The 4,956-nt window shown below is 37.0% G+C and overlaps 1 non-coding gene across 1 annotated transcript; it reads left to right on the top strand.

The window, feature by feature from the left end:
• The first annotated feature begins 4,471 nt into the window (after window positions 1-4,471).
• trnav-cac (transfer RNA valine (anticodon CAC)) lies at window positions 4,472-4,544 on the top strand. The gene has a single exon. It is a non-coding gene; the product is annotated as a tRNA-Val (tRNA).
• The last annotated feature ends 412 nt before the right edge of the window (window positions 4,545-4,956 follow it).

Raw genomic sequence — 4,956 nt, 5'->3', positions numbered from 1 at the left:
TTTAAAGGCTAATATGACTTATTGTATGAATAACTGTATCGTGCATTGTTTTATGTTCAGTTGCTTTCCCATCACTCGGTTAAAATAAAAAACATTTTTAACTCTCTTTAACTCTCTATTTTTAACTTTACACAAGTACAAGTCTCACAAGTCAGTAGCTGTATCCCAAATGATGTTCTATACACTATGCACTTATGCACTATGTACTATGCATGCAATCAGCCATTTAGTGTGTGAATTATAAAGTTACATAAAGTTATTTTGTCATTCATAATTAGTCTGGTAAACCCTCCCTTTTAAAGTTCCTATGACATGAAAATTTCACTTTCTGAGGTTTTTTAACATTAATTTGACTCCCCCTAGCATGTATGTGGTCCCCAAGTTTCTAAAAATTTTAATCGGTGCAAATCGAGATTTTACTATCTTTCTCTGCCTTTGAGAAAATGGAAGCTCAAACGGGCTGATCTGGAATCTCCTCTTTGTGACGTTGTAAAGAGAAATGTTACCTCCCCTTTCTCTGCTTTGCCTGCCCAAATATTTACATATAATTCAGTCGCAATGTCAGCACAGGCGTTACAAACAGACTTTTATGATATGGATTCGACAGCACCGGCACAAACAGTGAGTAACAGTGTTCATTAATGCCTGATCTGTGATCAGTGATTTCTGATGTGTAGCTAATCATTCAAGTTCACACAGACTTTCTTTCTAAATTGTTTAATACTGTTTATGCATCAGTGAATCAAGTCAGTGACTAAACGATCAACTTCACGTTGTTTCTCAACGCTCCCTTTTTTTTCGGAGCTGTCACACATCCCGAGTATATATTATCTGCACTCTTGCCCAAACTGCCGTTACAATGAATGACGCTGTTATGCTGCACAACAGAGCTCTTACTGTATTCATGTGGTGTATTCGTTTGCTGTTAGTTGTGGTGAAAGCATCTTGTGAGAGAAAACGTGTTGCAATAATGACGAGATCACTGCATTCACGCTATAAACAGACTCTGACTACTCAATGCTCATCACTGCAGCCTTTCATGTGATGGGAAAAGATCGAAAAAAATAATTATATAATCAACAAATCCACGATTCGTTAATCTCGACAGCTGTAGTATATATATATACCGTAAAACTTCAAATAATAGCCCGGGCTTCTATTTACCCAAATCGCCGAACTGCACCGGCTTGTATTTGAGACAGGCGTCTATAAGAGACAGGCCTTTAATTTAGTGTTGAGATGTTCAAGCATGACAGTAGGAGGTTACAACATTATATTACGTTTTATTTAGAATTAATTTGGAATGTGTTTAACAAATAATTTAATGTAAGAAATGTCTTTGGCTATTGGCAGCATAAAAAAAAAAAAAAAACATAAAAAACGAAACGATGTCACCGCAATGGGCAGAACAATACAAGTTACCCCTAAACAAATGTGTTTAACAAATAATTTAGTGAAAGAAATGTCTAAGATTATTGGCAGCATAAAAAACGAAACGATGTGACAGCAATGGGCAGAACAATAGAAGTTACCGCTAAAATCCATCGAGCATATGAACTTGTTTCCCGAAACATATCAACAAGAAAGAATGAAGGCTACCCTGTAAAACAACTGCAATCATGTGAAAGAAAATTACTCTATTCATCACTATCATCATCCCCGCGATCCTCAATTACAAGTTCATTGGCGAATTCCTCCTCCACGTCGCTCTCCTCCACTTCTCTCTCTCCAGCCTCCGCTAACTCTGCCTGCCTTGCTTGCACTAACAGCTCTCGCCCAGATGCGCACGGCTCTCCCTCTTTGAAACAATGGATAAGGTGATCCTCACTTCCATCAGAAGCTACTGTCAGGCCACATACCTAAGGATAACATCCCGAAGTCAATGAAATATATTATCTCCTCTTTCTCCCTCGCACACACACACGCGCACGCGCGCGCAAGCATACCTTAAAGGAATTTTTCAGCCGCTCCGTATCCAGCTTTTCCCACGCTTGAAACAGACCAGGCCTCTATTTGAGACCGGCCTTTATTTACCCAAACCTGTCGTCACACCAGGCGTTTAAAAGAGACAGGCGTCTATTTGGGACTCGGCTATTATTTGAAGTTTTACGGTATATATATATATATATATATATATATATATATATATTAGGGGTGTAACGGTTCACAAAATTCATGGTTCGGTTCGATACAATACACTGGTGTCACGGTTCGGTTCGGTACGGTTCGGTACGTTTTAGATACAGCAAAAAGAAAAAATTGGCAGACAAATTTCCTTGATTTTTAAAAAATGTTTTATTTATTAAAACTAACAAAGTATGTTTTTTTTTTTACATTGAACAATGATGGAGCTATTCTTTACCCATCTTCTATGGTGTTTTCTTAGCAGCATACTGTATAAAACAAAAACAGCTCCTTATAAAAAAAAAATGAAAATGTTATATTAGTTATGAACAAATACAAAGATGTAACTTTTTATATGGAACTCTATAATCTTTAAATTGAGTGTGTTTTTACTCAATTGGTTCTCTATAGGGCTTATGTTTTTTGGAACAAAGCAGGAATTACGGTCTGTCTGAAATGGGCTCGTGAAGGAATATTGTAACGGGGCTCAATTACATTAAGCATGTTCTTAAAACCTACGTTTTCCACTACAGAGTAAGGCGCTCGCTCACTCAGTACGCGCTGAAGGCTCGTTGCAAAATGGCTAATGCGTTTAACAGACCAGAAATAGAAGATCCTCCAATAATCAACAGGTCTGGTGTTTGGGTGCACTTTGGATTCCCTGTAAGCTATAATGGTGATGATAGGATCAATGGTAAATAGTAAGGTCTCATATCCGCGGCTATAACGTAAATGTAGCCTACCAATCGCCGCGGGGATGTCTTTTGCCCTGTTTGAATCCGTTGGAAATGTCTGTCTAAATGCTGTGGGGATAGTTTGTTGCGTGTATGTCTCTCCTTTTTTGCGTCTTTTCCCAGATACTGACACACTAAGGTGATGTCGGCATAAATGAGTTGACATGTATTCCAGTATTCCCGCTGGTGTTTTTTTTTTTGTTTGTTTTCCCGCTGGTGTACCCTAGATGCGACATATCGTTGTTTTTTTATCCAACACTCTCTTGCCATCACCATTATAGCTTACAGGGAATCCAAAGTGCACCCAAACACCAGACCTGTTGGTTATTGGAGGATCTTCTGTTTCTGGTCTGTTAAACGCATTGGCCATTTTGCAACGCCCCTTCAGCGTGTATTACTGAGTGAGCGAGCGCCTGACTGAGTAGCCTAACATAAACATATAAGTTGGTGTTTTTTTCTTCTTCGGGGGTGTCAGGGGCGTTACCTGTTACGTCGTTTGGGTTATTGGGCTACCTTGTTGAACGCATATCATTATATTTCACAATTTCTTTTTATTTTCCAAATATAATTAATTAGTCCAACGAACCGTTCGGTCCATAATGCATACCGCGTACCGAACCGAAAGCGTCGTACCGAACGGTTCAATACGAATATGCGTATCTTTACACCCCTAATATATATATATATATATATATATATTTGAGAGGGGTCCACATGTAATATGCATTTCAAATGCAAAGATGTCAGCCAATCACAACAGTTGTCGTTTACTCGGAGTCTCACAGCAGACACGCCCCTTCAAACAGAGCATTCAAGCCAGAGGGCTATTATCAGGATATAAAAATGCTTATTATTTCTAAATTTTAAATGTAAAAATCATACTAACAATATAAGTACACCTAAGGAAACATTAAAAAGCATTTAAAGAAAAGGAAATAATCCATGTCATGGGACCTTTAAAAAGGAACCGTAAGATGTCTTCAGAAATCATTCTAATATGCTGATTTGCTGTTCAAAAAACATTTATTATTTTTGTTTTTATGTTGAAAACGTGAGTAGATTCTTTTCAGGTTTCTTTAATAAAAAGTTCAGAAGAATAGAATTTTGAAAGTGTTTTAAATGATGATGATAAGTTCCCAATAATACATATTCTTGAACCACAAAGCTGAAGGATATCATATGACTCTGAAGACTGTGGTATTTATGTTGAAAATTCAACTTTGATCACAAGAATAAATTACATTTAGTTTAGTTTAGTTCAGAATCGTGATAGCTATAGGAGTCCAAAAAAATTTGTGATGCGCAGTTTATCCAGAATCATGCAGCTCAAGACTAGTTAAATTAATTTTGGAGTACCAAAATCTGAAGAATTCCTGTTTTTTACATTTCGCAAGCCCTGGAACATTGATGTGTGTGAAGTTAACTCTAGCACCCCCTTGAGTAGTGAGGTGTGTGACTCCCATAATAACACACATATGGAATGTTAAGAGATCAAACAATACTGACTTAACTGAGAGTTGAGCTATATTGCCAAATATTCATATTTGCATTCATGTGGTAAAGTATCTTTATGGCCCAACATGAGACCATATGCAAAACAGAACACATATGGAGTTTCCGTAGTGTAGTGGTTATCACGTTCGCCTCACACGCGAAAGGTCCCCGGTTCGAAACCGGGCGGAAACAAATTATTTTTACGTTTATTTTACTGCCTATCTTTACTGATATTTATTTAGCGTTTAATTTACTGCCTAACTTTACTGATATTTAATAGTACAGTGTGCGTCAAAATTTTTAAAACAAATTTTTTGGTAATTTTAATTAAGTCTCTTTGGTGCACCAGGTCTGCATTTATGTGCTCAAAAATACAGTAAAAAAAAAACTGTATGTTTGAAATAGTATTACAGCTTAAAATAGCTGTTTTCACGGCTATGCAATTTTAAAGAAAAATGCGATATGCAATACGATAATGCTTAAAGTGCCACATGGTCAGATGAAACAGTTTTACTCAGCTGTTGCAAAGTCAGTTCTATGAACTTATATAACTACGTGTGTCATATAAATATATGGTTATTTGCATGCATGTATGTATGTACCA

The sequence above is a fragment of the Carassius carassius genome, chromosome 36 (genome assembly GCF_963082965.1).
Source record: "Carassius carassius chromosome 36, fCarCar2.1, whole genome shotgun sequence".
NCBI lineage: Eukaryota > Metazoa > Chordata > Actinopteri > Cypriniformes > Cyprinidae > Carassius > Carassius carassius.
This window is presented reverse-complemented; position numbering and strand designations above follow the sequence as displayed.